This window comes from Elephas maximus, chromosome 8 (genome assembly GCF_024166365.1).
Source record: "Elephas maximus indicus isolate mEleMax1 chromosome 8, mEleMax1 primary haplotype, whole genome shotgun sequence".
NCBI classification, from domain to species: Eukaryota; Metazoa; Chordata; class Mammalia; order Proboscidea; family Elephantidae; genus Elephas; species Elephas maximus.
Genome location: NC_064826.1, coordinates 35,921,903 through 35,942,341, shown reverse-complemented (window position 1 = coordinate 35,942,341; position 20,439 = coordinate 35,921,903). Strand labels below are relative to the sequence as shown.

The window sequence follows — 20,439 nt, the reverse complement described above, 5'->3', positions numbered from 1 at the left end:
TTACTTTAAAATGATTCTGGTTACACTCCCTTTTCTATCGTATTCTGCATACTGATTGAAAAAGATAAATACTATTTTCTCTCTTATATAGACTGTTTTTAGGTATATTTGTGGAGTCATTAGAATTTAGATTCACCAGTGACACTCAGTAGGGAAAGTATTAGTGAAAAAGCCCACTTTGTGTATAGTCGTGACATGAGTCAATCTCTCAGAAATGTTTGGCCCAGTATTCACATTATCTCGTATTGTCTCAGCTGAATTTTTCTTCTAGTGACTTCTAAATGACTTTTTCTGCAACAAAAGAAATCTAGAGAGTTGGACAATGGCTAATTAATTTGTGTAGTTGAGTCTAGTTTTCATTGCATAGACAATTTTGATCCAAATCCCAGGAAGGATCAAGAAATAAAATCAAGTAAATCTTGGCAAATTTTATTTCACCAAATCATGAGAAAATTGCAAACTCTTCCATACTGATTATGAAAGAGGGTAATTTTCCATTTTGTGTATATTCACAAAGCTTAATTTTAACTTTACCAACAATATTTGGTAACTTCATTGGACCCGTAAGTGAAAATAACACCACTATATAAATGTAATTTTGTTAGAAAAATAAATTATTTACATAATTGACACTCACTGAATTTCTAACTCTTTATATTATTTAATGAAGTCAATTTTTTTTGGGTCAATAACTATGCAAAGATTCATTTTGGTGGACTGTAACTGTGAGATGACACATCTTTTCTTATCCATGCACAAAATGCTATGCGTGTTTTACAAATAAAACATTAAAAAGCCTTTACTGTTCCTGCTTCTTCTTTATTGCCATAACAATACTGAAGATATCATTTGTAGAGGAAAATAATAGTTACTCCAAAGTTTTTGTTTTTACCTAACCAAAATGCTAAGAATCATTTTTTTTCTAACTCAATCCTCCTAAAATACTTCAATTTTTAAATAGTACTTGATTCAAAAGGAAAGGAGCCTGCTTGCATCTCATTTTAGGAACAAAAATTAGGTACTCATCTGTGTACTATTATGTTCAGTTTCTTACAAAAACAGCTAAATACAGAAATGTTTAAAAAATTAAAAGTTTTATATTTTGGAATAAATACAAAGAAGAAGAGCTGAAAATAAATACAATTTAAATATTGGATCAGATATTTATGAGCAAAAGCTCCTACAGGAAAAGAATAAAATTGTTTCAAGAAATATTAAAGAAGACACAGAAAAATTGAAAAATATACCATGTTCATAGATAGGAAGAAGACATTATAAAGTTGTTGATTTTCTCCCAAACCAATCTACAGATTCAATTCTAATCAAAATACCAAAACAGTTTTTTACAGGATTTGAAAATATATTCTAAAGAGACAAGCAAATGGATAATAACAGCCAGAATATTTCTGAAAAATAGCAGGGGGAAGCAACCTACACTACCTGATTTCAGGAGTTCTTATAAAGATTTGGAAACCGTGGTGGCGTAATGGTTAAGAATTCGGCTGCTAGTCAAAAGGCCAGCAGTTCAAATCCACCAGGCACTTCTTGGAAACTCTATGGGGCAGTTCTACTCTGTCCTATAGGGTCGCTCTGAGTTGGAATCAACTCAATGGCAATGGGTTTGGTATTTGTTTTTTTATAAATATTTAGTGATTAAGACAGTGTGATACTGGTACAGGGACACACAAACTGACGAATGAAATGGGATTGAGAGCTTAGAAACAGACTCACACGTCTATGGAAATTTGGTATATGACACATGTGACATATGAGACAGCCAGGAAATTAGGACCTTTTCAGTAAATAAAAAATGGTTACTCTTATGGGAAATGAAGGAATTGGCACCAAAAACCAAGCTTGTTGCCATCAAGTTGATTCTGACTTATAGCAACCCTATAGGACAGAGTAGAACTGCCCCATAGAGTTTGCAAAGAGCAGCTGGTGGATTCGAACTGCTGACCTTTTGGTTAGTAGTGAAGCTCTTAACCATTGCGCCATCAGGGCTCTGAAACTGGCATAATATATATTAAAAAACAAACTCTAAATGTATTAAGTGCTTAAATATTTTTTTAAAACCTTTAAATCCTTAATAGAAATTAAATGGGAATATCTTTCAGACTTTTGCATAGGAACATGTTTCTTAAATAAGAATGAAAGAGGGCATTGATTATAAAAAATTGGTGGATTTAACTCTTAAAATTTAAAGCTTTTGTTCATTAAGAGACATCTTTAGAAAGTAAAAACGTAAGCTACAAACTAGAGGAAGATGCTTTCAATACACAAAATCAACACAAGTATCAAGAATATATAAAGAACTCTTATAAATCAACAAGAAAGCACAATAACTCATTCAGTGGGGACAAAAGACAGAAACAGATATTTCACAGAAGAAAAAACTCTAATGCCAATAAGCACATGCAGAGATGGTCAGCATTATTAGAGGAGAGAAAAATGCAAAACATGACTATAAGACAATACCATTTTATACCCCTTTAATTAACAAAAATTTACAAGTCTGTCATACGGAGTTAGAGATGAGGGTATTGAGCTATACGCTTTCTTATGCATTGCTGGTGGGAGAATAAATAGGTGCAACCACTTTGGTATACAGTCTATCTTCTAAAATTGAACATTTATATATATATTATTATTGACCACTATATCCACTCCTAGGTATATACCCAAGAGAAACCCTTGCACATAGACAGGAGACATCTATAAAAAGGTCTACAGTAGTGCTGTCATCAATTACACAAACATTTAATCAACCCAAATGTCTCTCAACAGAGAGTGTAGTAAACAAACAAACAAAAAAAAAACTATGGCATATCACACAAAGGAATATTACATGGCATTCGAATTTAATAAACCACAGAGATGCAAAAATATAGGTGAATCTTAATGATATAATATTAAGTGGACAGTACCAAAATAATACTTCAGAGTATATTCTCTTGTATTAAGCTTAACTTTACTCAAATTTAAAAATATATAGCAAGGAATACATAGAAATATAATAATATTTTAAAAAAGGAAGAAAGAGAATTATTAACTTGATTTTCAAGCTTACGTTTATATCAGCTAAAGCAAGTTAGAGGGAAGAGTGGTGAAAAATGGTAAGAATTTAGCTATTGTTTTGAGTGGTAATTTTGCAGGCGCTTATTTACTTATGTATATCTAACTAAATAGTTGAATATATAAGTAAATAAAAGAAGACCATGCATGGACAAATGATGAAAATGTGATGAAGTGAGCATTATAATTAATCTGTTGTTTCTATGAACTGAAGGTCCAAAGAAATAAAATGTTATGTGTATAACCTGAGTTGGTGAATTCTAGTTTCAGATAATTAATTAAGACAATTGGGCTGATCTTTAGCCTAGATTAAAGGATGTCTACAAATAAAACCCTGTTTCAAATTCAAAATATTAGTCATATGACCAATTACAACTAAAGGGTTTATTCAAAATAACTTCAGAAAAATTGAGAGAATAGGGCGAAGAACTGACAATTGATGATGATAAGACCCAGAGCTGTATAGTATTATAAGATAAACAAAACGTATTTTTTAATATTCTAGTCTCCCCTAGCTATGGACTAAATAGTGTCTCTCAAAAAGATACGTTAGAGCCCTAACCTCTAGTACCCGTGAATGTGACCTTGTTTGGAAATAAAGTCTTAGTAGATGTTATCAGTGAAGTTAACATGAGGTCATAGAGGAGTAGGGTGGGTCCTAATCCAGTCTGAGTGGTGTCTTTACAAAAGAGAAGAGATACAGAGACACACACAGAGGGCAGACAGCCACATGAAGATGGAGGCAGAGAGGGAGTTAGGCTGCAGCTGCAAGCCAAAGAAGGGCTGGGGCTACCAGAAGCAAGAGAGACAGGGAAGGATCTTCTATAGCCTTCAGAGCAAATGGCCCTGCTGACAACCTGAATTCAGACTTCTGGCCTCCAAAACTGCGAAACAATAATTTTTGTCATTTTAAGCCACTCAGTGGTACTTTGCTACAGGTGCCCCAGGGACCTAATACACCCCATTTTGTTCCCTGAGTCCTTTGTGAGCAGGAGAGCTTCTTATTCAATTGTATTCCTAGTGGCTAACATGGTGCCTGACACATAATAGTGGCATAATAAGCGTTATTGAATAAATACTCAACTTCCTTTCAATTTCTTCCTTCTCCTCTTTACCATTTACCATCATTATCATTACATTGCTCTTCTCTTCTTCCCTCATTAAAATTTAATTTCAGAAAAGAATATAATAAATTAAAGCATGCATATTTTTGTATATCTCAGGCTTAAAGTATCACCCCTTCCAAAGTTCAAGACAATGCTTTAAATTAGAAGTCAAAGAATTAAACAAAATCTAAAAACTACTATGGTATAAATTTGGAAATTAAGACTTGTATTTTGTGGAGCAATAGTTCATTTCTACCACACATTAAATCAGATAATATAGTCACAGTTTTTAATAAGAAGGGTCATCCATTCTCTTAATGGATTTTTTGAACTCCTACTATCTTAGTTACCTAGTGCTGCTATAACAGAAATACCACAAGTGAATGGCTTTAACAAAGAGAAATTTATTCTCTCACAGTCTCGTAGGCTACAAGTCCAAATTCAGGGCATCAGCTCCAGAGGAAGGCTTTCTGTCTCTGTCGGCTCTGAAGGAAGGTCCTTTTCATCAATCTCTCCCTGATCAAGGAATTTCTCAGTGCAGGGTCTCCTGGTCCAAAAGACTCACTGTTCTTCTGACTCATGTTTCTTGGTGGTATGAGGTCCCCACATCTCTCTGCTGGCTTTTCTCTTTTATATCTCAAAAGAGATTGGCTTAAGAAGCAACGTAATCTTGTAGATTGAGTTTTGCCTCATTAACATAACTGCCACTAATCCTACCGCATTAACATCCTAGAGGTAGGATTTACAACACATAGGAAAATAATGTCAGATGACAAAATGGTGGACAATCACACAATGTTAGGAATCATGGCCTACCGAAGTTGACAGATGTTTTTGGGGAACACAATTCAATCCATAACACCTTCTATGTGTCATGTATTGTAATAAGCACTGGGAAAACAAAAGTAATAATAAACTTCTTTAAGGAAGTTACAGAGTAATGAAATAAAAAGCCAAAACCCTTGCCGACGAGTCGATTCCGACTCATAGCGAACCTATAGGACAGAGTAGATCGGCCCCATAGAGTTTCCAAGGAGCACTTGGTGGATTCTAAACGCCAACTTTTGGTTAGCAGCCGTAGCTCTTAACCACTATGCCACCAGGGTTTCCAACGATGAAACAGACATGTTAATAGGCAATTGTTATAATAAGCAATAACCCCCCCAGTACATTGTATAATAAATAATAACATATGAAAAATATTCCCTTTAGATAAGAAGAGAGGACAAGAATGAGGAGGATAGTCTGCAGAAGAATTAGGTAATTTTTCACAAAGGAAGTGACATTCTAAGTTAGGTCTTCAGGATAAATAGGAGTTGGCAAATTAGAGAAGAAAGGTAAGGTCATTGTAGGCAGAGGTCACAGTAGCGGTCAAATGTAAGGGTAAGAAAGCACAAAAAAGAGATGCACATCCAAGAATAATGAGCTGTTCAGAGGGCTTGGATAGTGCTTTGGGAAGAGCATGTCAGAAGGTGATACTGGAAGTTAGCCAGGTTGTAAATGACTTAGCATGCCAGAGAAAGTAGGGCTGAATTATTTAGGCACTTTTTAACCAGTGGGGATGGGGGGTTCTTTAAATGGGAGAGAAACATACTCGGATTGACTTGTAGGGACCTAACTCTGGGGGCAGTGTAAAGGAGAAACTGGACAGGATGAACAATGGAGAAGGAAGACTAGGCATGAAGATTATACAATAATTCAGGCACAAAATGATGAAAGATAAAGGTGATGGAAATGAGGAAAGAGAAGAGGAACTAAATTTGAATTATAACTTTTGATGTAGCATCAATAGAATTTGTTGATGGATTCACTATAGATTTTTTAAAAATGCTTCCTCCTGCCAGACCTTGATTGCATCATGAGAACCAAAAATCTACAGCCTCGTCCCTTCCAAAACCAGAGCCAGGGAGAGTTAAGTCTAGTGATTAACTGGGGGATTAACTGGGGGATCCTGCTTTCTTACTGGAGATATTATTAAAAAAAAAAGATCAATTGCTAGAAAATGATACCATGCTTGGTAAAGTAGAGGGTAAGAGAAAATGAGAGAAACCCTCAGTGAGATGAATTGACACAAGAGATACAACAAAGAGCTCAAACATAGCCTAGATCGCAAATATGACGCAGAACTAGGCAATGTTTCACTCTGTTGTACGTGGGGTCGCCATGGCTAGGAGCTGGTTTGACAGCAATTAACAGCAACAACAACAATAGATTAATAATTAAAAAAATAATTCATGTTTCTAAGGCAAGCTGTTAACCACACAAAAATTGAGTTCTACGGACTCTGTACCTAAAAGTCCCACATGACTTTCAGAAAATTTATTTTACTTTTCATGTCAAATTCCTAGAGTTCATAGATTCTCAACTCTATAAAGGACCTAACACTTGTATAGTTCCATCCTGTCATTTCACAAATAAAGAAACTGGAAGTCAGAAAGGTTAAACTGTATGACAGAAGCCATAGCTGACTAGCAGCAAAGCTAGAGCTGAATCAGTTTCTTGGTCACTATGTCTGTATTCATTTTGTAGAGAATTAATTCATAGTGAAAAAGAGCAGAATGACCCGATTGCAAATCTCAGTCTTTCCAGTTATTTACCACTTATTACGCCGCCTACATAGGGAAACCCTGCTGGCATAGTGGTTAAGTGCTACTGCTGCTAACCAAAAGCTTGGCAGTTCCAATCCACCAGGAACTCCTTGGAAACTCTAGAGGGCAGTTCTACTCTGTCCTCTAGGGTCGCTATGAGTTGGAATCAACTTGAAGGCAGTGGGTTTGGTGTGGGCTTATTAGCCACATGCCCTTAGACAAGATACTTAAACTCTCTATAACTCATTTTTCTCTAAACTATTGCATATTTCTTACCCAGGGCAATTTATTTCATATAGTGTCCAACAGATGGACATGTTCAATAAATGTTATTATTAATATTACTAGTGAAATGAAGTAAATACCATTGCTGATCATTGGTCCTAGACTACCACACCGCTCAATTAAAATGTTGCTCATTTTATTTGGAGTTATCTATATTTTTGAATGTTCACCATACTATTTCATATCTGTAATTCACAAGCTACCAAGAGGACAACACTCCAAAGAAAAATCTTTATATTTTCAGTGAAAGTGACCCTTTATTTTAAAGTATTTTCTGCAAATACAGTGTTCATAGTTATACTAATTCACATCTTCTTTTATTACCTAATTGATTTATTCGGCGGCAGAATTTAGGCACCGTGTTAATATTACTGCAGTTTCTGGGTATGCTACACTTCTGCTTTGTGAGTTTCAGTTAATTTTAACACGGTCAAAGTGTAGTAGTTCTCACTATACGCAATAACACGGTATTTCCTAAAATTCTATAATGCCATGGTGCTAAAACCCATAATATGTCTCTTAAAATATAGGTGAAACCTCTCAGACCTGTTCCAGAAAATCTAGGTCTGGTGTGATGGAATTACCCAACCATTTACAGTGAATGGCAGGATAAGGTTTTAGGCAGCAAAAACATAATTCTATACCAAGAGGAATCAAATCATTGGCATTAAAAAAAGATCATTTCCAAAATGAGTCATGAATGTTGTATTTGTATCTCCTTAATGCTCTGCTTGAAAGTGCTCATCACTGCCCAAACAGAACCATATTTGGAATCCTGGGTGTCACCTGTCTGTCATAAACAGAAAGTAGATGTTAAACTAATCAAGAAGTTCGGTCCAGTCCTCTTTGTTCAAAGTTCGTGAACTCATTCAATTTCCTCCACTTTCCTCCCCCTCAAGAAAGAAAGGCAAATAAATGAATGGAGAGCTTTCAAATCAGAAATAATATAAACATCATTTTAGATATTTTTAAAAAGGCACTTAAGAATAGTGTATTAGCATTGACGTTGATAAGTGGATACTTAAAGAAATCCTGAAAAAGTGTTCTCGGAGTAAATAATTACACATTGTGTACTATTTCTTTTCACAATGTTATGGTGATGTTTCCCTAGGACTCTAACATTTCATAACCACTTATAAATTGGAGGAAGGAGGGAAGCAAAAATTTGTACTTAATGAGAGATAAATTTCATAATACATTAGCCAGCCACTGGGGCATAATTCCTATTCCTTTGGTGTTGCAATATTCGTAGTCTTCTTTTGATCAGGAACACCGTATTTTTACACATATATGGGGTGAATTTTTTTTCCAACCTTGCACCCCCCCTTTCCTCCCTGCTGACCTATTTTTGTAAGCCTGCTGTGCTGCACCCCCTACGTGTGGGGGTGCTTACCTGGGCACGTTATTTGCGAAAAAAATACGGTAAAGCCAAAAACAGAATAAAAATATTTTGATAGAAAGAGAGACAACTAGAGAGATAAATATCTGACTGTAAAGAATGCTAAGAAAAAAAATTAAGACAATATATAAAAGGAATGTAGGACAAAAGGATGCATTAAGTTCAGTTCTTTGATGATACTGCCAGAAATGAAAACAGTTCTCTGTTATTAACAGGGATTGAAAACAGCAAGAAATAACCTCAAGGAAAAAACATCGGAATTTTAAAAATGGCTTTATATTCCTCTTGGATGCTGAATCTGGATACTAATAACTAGATAGTAAGGGGCATTGTTTTTTATGGGCATCAAATTCCTTATCTTTAAGGTGAAAGCTCTGGATTAGATTAGCGATGGCAAATACAGTATGTTCACACTGGCCTCCCTCTCCAACACCCAGGGCAAGCACTGATAACAGATCAAGGGACTTCCTTGCTGAGACCTCATTGAATCTCAACACCATTTTCTAAGCAGCCAGGGAGCTACTACCTGCCGACTCCTTTATTGCTCAAAATAAATCCAATTTACCCTTCTAGGATTTGATATTAGATAATAGCCCTTCCAATCTTCAAGCTCTGTACTTATATAACTAATAGGAGTGTGCCATAAATAAAATTTAGAAATGTTTAGTTTAGCAATGTCTTAAGTTTTTTAAAAAAGAAATGTAAATGTTAGTTGAGTCACTTAAAGTAACTATTAATAACGCAATACAGCCAAAGATGAATTCCCAATTATGGTCAGAATTATCAATTTAAATCTAATACCTACAGAAATCCTATCTGCAACAATTTATAAACTATTCTTTTCTAATTTCTAATAACAAATTGTGGGATGATTTATTTTCACATCATTTTACTTATGCCCAAATGAAACTTCTCATGGAACATTAGCAATACCTTAAATTGGTTAGGATAAAGAAATATATTGGGTAAAACAATATGCAAGCTAATTTACTACTTTTGAAATGCAATCGTAAATGAAGGCAAAGTACAAGATTCTGAGTAAATTGTAGTGACTTGCTCAAGCACTCAAGTAACTAAAAACATACCATTATGTTACTCACCAGATGGTTGTGTTGAGTCATTTACCTGTTTTATTAAAAAGCTGAATTGCTCCATTCCTAAAAATTTACTCAGTTTCTATTCCTAAATTAGAACATTGTCCATTGCATCAATGCTTGATCTTGAGAATGTACTGAAAACAATGATACTTTACCTTTGGTAAATTTCTTTTCCAATGTGTCTTCATTTTCTAACTCTGTTTCCTACCAAGGGTTGCAGCTCTAAATCTACTTTTTCATGTCAAAGTGGTAGGTGCTATTTTTTTCTTGCTCACCCCCAAGGAATCAGGGAGAAAAAGGACTATTTAGATTTAATTCTGTGATTGAATCTGAAGACCATGTGCAATTCTCTAGAGATGTGTACTTTCTAAAGAGGCACTAAATTGTGAAGATCTGGTGCATAATTAAGTAGAATCTTGGAGGTCCAAGTGTGAACCAAGAAAAATTGTAGGTTGCTTTGGGATGAAATGTAATTACAAGCAGAATCCATGAATTTTAAGTGGAAGAAGACTTATAGGTAAATCTGCCCAAGGGACTCCTCTGCCACAACCTGCCAATTATATTCTATCTAGAAAGACATGTAAATGTTTTTAAGTGATGGATACTGGAAAAACTAAGGAATGTACATCAAAGAGATATCAGAAAGAAATTCTTAGATTTATTGGCCTAAAGTTCTTCCTTTCCCCGAGATCTTCGAGAAAGGAATTGTCAACGGTGGAGCAGGTTGGTGACAAGAAACTTCTGAATGTCCAGGTGAGAGTCTGCTATCTCAGAGACTGACATTTCTTTTCTCCACCATCCCCCTCAAAAGCGATTGCTAAGAGCTTTGTATTGTCTCCATCTTTCAGAAATTAGGAGAGCACTGCCTTGTGTATTTTTTCCAGAGGATACTAAATTCCGGGCATTATTTTCTTCACTGTTATATTGATTTGTTTGTGGTTGTGTAAGAAGCCATTATCGCAGAGTCATGACTACTGAGCCAGTTAATTGCAGTTAAAGCAACCCTGGTTGAACATGTTTTCTATGTGAAATCTACATGGAACAATCGCCTAAATTATTTGGTTTATTAAATACTGAACTTCGACAATCCAAGCTCTATAACATTTATGTTACATATTGTTGTTGTCCAACTGTTTTAAGAAAAGGTTTTTTAAAATGTAAATTGACATTTTCAGTGTATGTTTAGAAGTGTTAGGAGACTGAAGTCAATAAAAAGGGGTGGTGAGACTTCCAGACTTCAAAAGCAAGTAATTCAGAAATGAACACCTCTCAGCAAAGGGATCCCCTGTAGAACTGAGGGTGGCAGGTATGAGGCTAGAGCCCCAAATTGCAGCCCCTCACCTAAGCACATGTACCGCCAAGATGGTGCTGGCTTTACGAGGTGGTTTGTTTTTGTTATTTTTTATTTGGGAAACAAAGGCCAAACTTCTCCAACTTCATAGCTCAGCTTCTGCCCCATTTTTGGCATTTGGCAAAAGGACCGGATTAAGGCATGTGCAAGCCCTAAATACTGACAATCTGTAACGTCCCCTCCTCTGCTTATTCACACATTCAAGCAGGATATGTAAGTTATATATATAAAAAAAATATATATATATATATACACGTGTGTGTATATATATACGCATATATATGTGTGTATGTCTTAGCTATCCATGATGTAACTTTTTTAAATGTAACTATAATATTAGCAATTGAATGCAAAAGTTGCATATGCCGTTTTAGCAGAATGAGATGAACTCTATTATAAAATTTGTAGTGGGTGAATGTAGCAAGAGTTAGACTTGACAGCCCACTCTCACCTCTTGTTTATTAGAAAGAAATAGTGTACTCCCAAAGGATCCACCAAGAAAAGGAGTTTCAATTACATGGAAAGACTGGAGGAGACAAATGTCAAGGAAAGTGAAGTAGTAGGGGCTTCATAGTCTAAAAAACCTTGTGCATGTGTGCCCTCATGACCCTGCGTGAACTTTATTTCCAGCTGGCACATTCTCATGCACTGGAGCTGGTATCAGTTTCATTTAGTGTCCTGCCAGTTCCCTTCCACTGCAGTCTTCACTTTTCCTTGTAACCTGTTTTCTTGGCAACCATTGGTCTTCGTTTTGGACAACTGGTACCCCTGTTTTGATGTCCTATCCTTACCTTGTTTATTGGGTAATCCATCCCTGCTTGGTAAAGAACTTCAACTATGTGTCAATATTCCACCCGTTATCTGGAGAGCTAAGGAGCCCTGGTGGTACAGTGGTTAAGCACTCAGCTGCTAACCAAAAGGTCAGCAGTTGGAACCAACAGCTACTCGATGGGAGGATGGGAGAAAGATATGGCAGTCTGCTTCCACAAAGATTTACAGTCTTAGAAACTGTGGGGCAGTTCTACTCTATCCTATAGGGCCACTATGAGTCTGAATTGACTTGATGGCAATGAGTTTGGTGTTTTTTTGTTTTTTTTTTTTTGGCATCTGGATAGTAAGTCAGGTGTATAACTCAGCAACAGTACCAGAAGAGAAATTGTTCAGTATATCATGGGAGATCACAGATTTTATGGGTTTTGTTTGTTTAAATCGCCAGGTATCTGGCATATTTCTTTCTTTTTTTCTCTAATTTTTTTTTATTGTACTTTAGATGAAGGTTTATAGAACCAACTAGTTTCTCTTTAACCAGTTAATACACATATTGTCTTATGACATTGGCTAACAATCCCATGACACGTCAACACTCTCCCCGCTCAACCTTGGGTTCTTTATTACCAGCTTTCCTGTCCCCTCCTGCCTTTTAGTCCTTGCCCCTGGGCTGGTGTGCCCCTTTAATCTCATTTTGTTTTATGGGCCTGTCTAATCTTTGGCTGAAAGGTGAACCTCAGGAGTGACTTTATTACTGAGCTAAAAGAGTGTCCAGGGCCATATTCTTGGGGTTTCTGCAATCTCTGTCAGGCCAGTGAGTCTGGTCTTTTTTTTTTTGTGAGTTAGAATTTTGCTCTACATTCTTCTCCAGCTCTGTCCGGGTCCCTCTATTGTGATCCCTGTCAGAGCAGTCAGTGGTAGTAGCCAGGCACCATCTAGTTGTACTGGACTCAGACTGATGGAAGCTGTGTTAGTTGCAGTCCATTTGTCCTTTTTACTAATCTTTCCCTGTGTCCTTAATTTCCTTCATTCTCCCTTGCTCCTGAAGGGGTAAGACCAGTGGAGTATCTTAGATGGCCGCTCACAGGCTTTTAAGACCCCAGACACTACTTATAAAGTAGAATGTAGAATATTTTCTTTATAAACTATGTTACTGACACATTTCTTGATTGCTATCCAATTAAACATATGTCTAGTGTTCCCCCTCTCTATATATTTTTTATATTATCAGCTACTACTTTTCCATTTTAATAAGTGTTTAGGAACCTCTAAGATATGAAGTCCACTGGAATTCATTTCCATCTCTAAGCAATCCAGTTTCACAAACATATTTTCAAACTAGTTATTCTACTTGTGCTAATGATAGCATAAATAGATACATCAGGAAAAATAGAATATGGTAAATTGGTTTGGATGGCTTGTGTTAAAATCCAAATAAGAACCCCATTATCAAGCTGAATTTGTGTTTAACTGCCTTTGAAAAGTTTTCTAGGCAGACTAGGTAAGCTTAAAGCATAGTTTCTAAATTTGATGCTTTTGTGAACTTACGTCACGCATTAAAATCATCCTAATGCACCTTTTTGTCAACTCTTCACAATAGTATTACAAAAGGAAGGGAGGAGAGGATACATTTAAAAAGCTAATGAAAAAGAACTCAATGGAAGCCTATTAGGCTACCTGTTGATGAACATGTAAGAGAGTCATTAATATGCAGATCATCGACATGATAGGCCATAATGACTCCTCCAGGGATATATCCTTCTATTGTGTCAGAGACTAGTTAGGGATTCATTAACATGAAGACTCGTGACTTCTTAATATGCAAATTATTAATGCAATGCACTGAGGCATACCTCACAAATGTCCACAGCTTGTGTCGCATGTTTTCTTTCCCAGTCCCACACTCACACTTTCTGTGAACTGTTTTCTTTCTACCGTCCTCGCCCTCGTTGCACATTTCTTCACAAAGAAATCTACCACTTCTCTTGCAAATACCTCCTCCCACTCAGGCCGTGTTCTTTTGATTCAAGGCAGGTTTACACACAAAACTATTTGAACCATTTTGACTACATCAGTGAAAATTTAGTATAAAATCTGATTTAATATTTTTCTCCAATGTAAAAATGCTTTTTGGCTAAATGCAGACCAAAGCGAAAAAAACACTTAATTTTTAAAAATGAGACTGAAACATGAATAATATAACAAATAGTTGAATAATTTGGCCCAAAGATGGGTGACGAAAGGGTACTGAAGTACAGAAAAGGAAAGCAGAGGAAGACAAAAGAGAGAGGAGCCCAGAAAAAAAGAGTACAATTTACCCAAGTAAGAGGAGTAAGTATTCATACCAGTGTAACTTACTAAATGAGGAAATGGATATAAACCAACCAGATCCTGGTATACAGCAAGAAGTCAATAAGCATCAGCTATTATTTATTTATTTATTTTTATTATTATTATGTTGGCATTTTGGATTAATGTAAAAAAAATGAAGTTAATACCTTCATCCCCTATTGAAACAGTAAGGAAAATATTATGGAGTGAAAATTGCCAGTCTGTGAGTTAACATAGTAAGAAGGGGCTCAAACTTCTATTCTTGCAACAGAATTCATGGAAGGAAAATATCTTTTGAAGTTTATCCACATATTGCATTGTGGATAAATGTGCTATAGTATAACTTTTCACCAGGAACTTCATATGTTGCCAATATGCATTTTCATGCCAATTCATCATTACTCCAGCCTAGTCTAAACTACAAGTTTACACTAATATTTCCCTACTAAATTTCAGGAGAGATAGGCCTAATTTCTTAGCTTATAAACTCTAAATACACCCTAAACTCTGCAATGGGTCCACAGACGTCTTTGTTATAAATAGATACTTGTCACGCCATATTCACATTTCCATATAAAATCAGTAATCTAATTTTATAAAATGAATTTAAGACCTTTGCTGCCTTGAAGTGTTCCTATATGTAGTGCATTTGATTAGAACTGTTTATATAGGAGGCAACATTGTTTGTTTGACATAAATAATTCTCATTAGTATAATTATCACGAGCATTCTGGCTAATATTAATTTTAACACTAAATACTAGAAAACAGCCAACACTTATTTGTCTTACCCAGGCTCTAGACTGGAGTAGGTATAAGCAGATTCAGAGATGATGTAGATACGAAGAAGTCCGCCTGGTTTAAGAAAATCAAACAAGAGACACTATCTCATCTTCTTCTAATCCTACCACTGGACAGGATGGAGTAGGATGGGAAGGAGTTCAAAAGCGTCAAGATGGCTCTCCCAGCTGAAGACTTTTGGGTCCTGAATAAAACACTTTTTTTTTTTTTTTTTTTACACCAAGAAGCCCTAAAAAGATGAAATGAGAGGGGTTCACAGTCAGAAATTAGTACCAGAGCAAGTATCACACTTCAGCAAGTAGGAGTTGAGAACCAGCCGGGAACTAAATGGCAAGGAGCAGGTGACTGAGAAAGTTGGGCCATGTACTAGGCTTGCTACACGAGTCAGGTGGAAGAGCTGAGCTCTGCTGAGATGAAGAGATCTCTGCCATACTTTTAACAAGGCCACACAAAAGTTTACAAGCAGCACTCTCAGGAGCACCCCTACCACTAGGTTTAAAAGGACTCAGTCCTTCTATTGCACATGATACTAATTCAGAATAATGTTGGACAAAATTCTTTGTGTATTCATTCAACAAATCTTTAATATGTGCTAGGCATTGTAAAAAAAAAAAATTTTTTTTTTTTAGGCATTGTACTAGAAATTAAAGCACTAGTATAAGCTGAGATTGAGCAAACTCAGCCTTCATAAAGTTTACAATCTAATGAAGGATAAACACAAATAAACAGGCAATTTAAAAACATAATTGTAAGTTTCATTTTGGGGGAAGAACAGAGTACTACAAAAGAAAATAATAACAGCACTGATCCAAACTCAGGGAAGGGAGGTGACCAGGGGAGGCTTTCTGGAGGAGAAAACCTTTCTTCTGAGACCTGAAGGCTGACTATGATGAAGATGAAGATGACTAGGATGAAGATGAAGAAACAGAAGAGCTTTCCAGGTAGACTGAGTAGTAGGAGAGAGATACGCACGTCTAACGAAAAGAACTAAAAGATGAGTATGGGTGGATCTCAGATTGCAACTGTGTATATAGATCCGGGCTTGTCAAGAGGAAAAGATTGCAGGACAGATCATAGTAAAAAATTTGCATTCCTGAATTATAAAACATATACATATATTTTTTTAAAAGGAGTATTTTCTGAAAGTTTACCTTATTCTAAAACTGAGATTAAACTTATGATGCTATTTAATAGACTCTTTTCCCTTCTTAAAAAAAAAAAAATTTTTTTTTCTTTTTTTCCCTTCGCCAGAGCAACACAGGAGCAAAACACTTTTTAACAAATATTTTATAAAGCTTATCCTTTACATCTCAGTGTACCATAGCTCTCAATGTTGCTCTCAGTGCTTCACAGTTTGTCCTACCACATTTGCAAAACATGTTACTTCATTTGGATTTACTAACTTTTCTTTGTTTAAATAGCATGAGTCTACCTCTTGGTGGATACTGAGACTAATTAAATGATTTTTTAATGTTTCTAAACCTGTAACTGAGAACCTTTGTTTATGTCCTTTTTAACAGCGGTCGTTCTCAACCCTTGAGAATATCAGAATCATTTGGGAAGCTTTTTAATAATACCAATGCCTAGAACTTTCCCCAGACCAATTAAATTAGAATCTTTGTAGTGGGGCCTGGGTAAGGGCACTTTATTTTTTACATTTCCTATGTGCAGTCAGGTTTGAGAAACAAAGTAGTGTTTTAATCTATTACTCTACACTCGCTTTTGGTATACTAAGGAATGGTCTGTTTGAAATTAAGTTCTTCAGTGAAAATAATCTGTTTTTAAGATTTTCTCTGTGTGTGTGTGCATGTACGTAATCAAACAGGTTAGCATTAATGTAAATTTTATATGGTTTGTATTTCTGCTATTTTTAGGTCTATAAAGCAATTAATTTTCGTTCATTGGAATTACCTATCCATACTTCAGTGAATTTAAATTTGCTATTGTTTTTAACTAAAAGGAAATCTAGATGCTGTTTAGGATAAGAGATTTCTGTCATTTCCATGTTAATAACTATACTGCTCACTAAAGAAATTGATGGTATTTATGAAGACTTAGACCTGGGCTGGCAAAATGTTTTCCAGTCGTTGTACGATGCAGCAAATTGCCCAAACAATTACTGTAAATGCAAGCATCATAAAGTGTATTGCCAAGGACTCTAGTAGGTTGGATCTCATAAAAGAAACAATTAGAGTCTCAAGGTGAAAATAATAGAGATAAAATGACAGTTACTGAAAAAAGTAGAATGTTCAATTTAATGGTTTAAATGCAAGTTGTGGATAATGCTGATAGTTTAATGTATTTGGAGCTTATCATATATAAGAGATATTTCATATAAAAATACAATAATCATTTATGTTCTGGTCTTTCTTTTTTTCCAGATTTGGTACATAAGTGAAGGCATTTGCAAGATTACACTTGCTGTCTTTCAGAATCATCATTTTTCAGTGGTTTGCTTGATTTATATGTATATGGTACTGATTTTATGAAAAATATTTTCTTCTCACAAGTATCAATTTATATGAATTTACCCAATATGTATAGTACTTGTACATTCAGGATAATCAAAACATCTTGAAAATAAAAATAATGATGGAAACAATGACTGTTTTTTTTTAAGATGGCTCAAATGTGGGATTTCTTCTTTGATTAGATTAGCAGTAACACAACTTCACCTTCACTAAAACAATTTGCAGCTGAGTACTTCAGTGGAAATGACAGACCTAGAGGATACCATATGGGAATCGGGACAGCCAGGGGTAGCCAGAGGATAAGAGTTTATTTTAAGCACAAATCAGCAGTTCCACGTTTTCCTCTGAACCCTTCCTGCACTCTTTCTTACTCACTGTTTGCAAGATGATGTTTATAAAACCATAAGCAGTTTTTCAAGTCAATGGAGACTATTTCAAATAACATCATTAATGGAAAATAGATGTTGGGGGAAAATTGAGGTAATTATATTCAACATTTACTATTACATTCGATTTCCTTATAGTTACCACTCTAGATCATGTTTTTCTCTCCACTCTAATATAGCTTGCATAGTCTTTCTAGATTAATATAATTAAAATATAACTTTGTCCTTGAGCACAGAGACTAAAGTTCAACATTCCCAGCCTAGGAAGACTAAGCATCCCTTTTTAACCCTCATTTTCAAATTTGACTCCCACAGTTTTTTTGCATTCCAGGCAGTCTGATTGACTAATGAAGATTTCAACATATTTTTTTGCTGTCATCTCCACAAATATATTTTTACTCTACCTAAATACTCTTCTGCCTTTCTCCACCTACCCAAGTTTTAACATTTTAAGGTCAAGTTCAATTCCTCTGTGGTACTAACCCTAATCAAGGTGGCAGCACAATCATTTCTCTAATGCCTATTGCCCTCTATATCCTATGAACTCCTCTGAGTATGTGCCATTCCTTCTGGCTCTTACTGTGATGATAGCTAATTTTCACATACACAAATATTATCTCTTAACCAGGTTTATGCTTGAAAATAGAAGCCACCTAGGAGAGTTTTATATATACTAAGAACTTTGTAAATTATTTATGAATAATTAGTTTATTAAGCATAAGCTCTATACTTCAGAGCCATGAGGAACTTTGTAAATTATTTATGAATAATTAGTTTATTAAGCATAAGCTCTATACTTCAGAGCCATGAGGAACTATTGTTGTTGTTAGGTCCCCTTGAGTCAGTTCCAACTTCATAGCCGCTTCCCACACAACAGAACAAAACACTGCCCGGTCCTGCGCTATCCTCACAATTGTTATTATGCTTGAGCCCATTGTTGCAGCCACTGTGTCAACACATCTCATTGAGGGTCTTCCTCTTTTTCGCTGACCCTCTACTAAGCACGATGTCCTTCTGCAGGGACTGATCCCTTCTGTTAACATGTCCAAAGTACGTGAGACGAAGTCTCATCACCCTCGTTTCTAAGGAATATTCTGGTTTTACTTATCCCAAGACAGATTTGCTCTTCCTTTTGGCAGTCCCTGGTATATTCAATATTCTTTTCAAACTCCACAATTCAAAGGCATCAATTCTTCTTTGGTCTTCCTTATTCATTGTCCAGCTTTTGCATGCTGGAGGCCATTGAAAGCACACTGGTTGGGCCAGGCGCACCTTAGTCCTCAAGGTGGTATTTCTGATTTTCAACACTTTAAAGACATCTTTTGCAGCCAATTTGCCCAGTACAATGCATCTTTTGATTACTTGACTGCTGCTTCCATAGGTGTTGATTGTGGATCCAAATAAAATGAAATCCTTTTGACAACCTCAATCTTTTCTCCGTTTATCATGATGTTGCTTATTGGTCTAATTGTGAGGATTTTTGTTTTCTTTATATTGAGGTGTAGTCCATACTAAAGGCTGTGGTCTTTGATCTTCATCACTAAGTGCTTCAAGTCCCCTTCACTTCAAGCAAGCAAGGTTGTGTCATCTGCATAATGCAGGTTGTTAATGAGTCTTCCTCTAATCCTGATGCCCCATTCTTCTTCACCTAGTCCAGCTTCTTGGATTATTTGCTCAGCATACAGATTGAATAAGTATGGTGAAAGGATACAAGCCTGATGCACACCTTTCCTAACTTTATGCAGTATCCTCTTGTTCTGCTCGAACGACTGCCCCTTGATCCATGTACAGATTCCTCATGAAAACTATAAAATATTCTGGAATTCCCATTCTCTTCAATGTTATCCTTAAGTTGTTATGATCCACAAAGTCAAATGCCTTAGCATAGTCAACAAAACACATGTAAACATCTTTCTGGTATTATCTGCTTTCAGCCAGGATCCATCCGACATCAGCAATGATATCCCTGGTTCCATGTCCTCTTCTGAATCTGGCTTGAATTTCTGGCAGTTCCCTGTCAATATACTGATGCAGGTGCTTCTGAATGATCTTCAGTAAAATTTTGCTTGCAAGTGATATTAATGACATTGTTTAATAATTTCCTCATTCGGTTGGATCACCTTACTTAGGAATTGGCATAAATATAGATCTCTTCAAGACAGTTGGCCAGGTAGCTGTCTTCCAAATTTCTTGGCATAGATGAGTAAGCACTTCCAGTGCTGCATCTGTTTGTTGAAACATCTCAGTTGGTATTCCCTCATTTCCTGGAGTCTCGTTTTTCACCAATGCCTTCAGTGCAGCTTGGACTTCTTCCTTCAGTTCAGTACCATTGGTTCCTGATCATATGTTACCTCCTTAAATGGTTGAACGTCAACCAATTCTTTTTGGTATAATGGCTCTGTGTATTCCTTCTGTCTTCTTTTGATGCTTTTTGCATCACTTATTATTTTCCCCATACAAAACTTCAGTATCACAACTCGAGGCTTGAATTCTTTCAGTTTGAGAAATGCTGAGCACCTGCTTCCCTTTTGGTTTTCTATCTCCAGGTCTTTGTAAATGTCATCATAATACTTTACTTCATCTTCTCAATCCACCCTTTGAAATCTTCGTTCATCACCCTTACTTCATCATTTCTTCCATTAGCTTTAGCTACTCAGCATTCAAGAGCAACTTTCAGAGTCTTTTCTGACATCTATTTAGGTCTTTTCTCTCCTATCTTTTTAATGACCTCTTGCTTTCTTCATGTATGATGTCCTTGATGTCATCCCACAACTTGTCTGAT

General features: G+C 35.9%; 1 protein-coding gene across 1 annotated transcript in view; it reads right to left on the bottom strand.

Annotated features, from left to right (window-relative positions):
• PPP1R3A (protein phosphatase 1 regulatory subunit 3A) overlaps positions 1 to 20,439 on the bottom strand; it is a 50,519-nt gene that overhangs the window by 5,440 nt on the left and 24,640 nt on the right. The window lies entirely within an intron of this gene.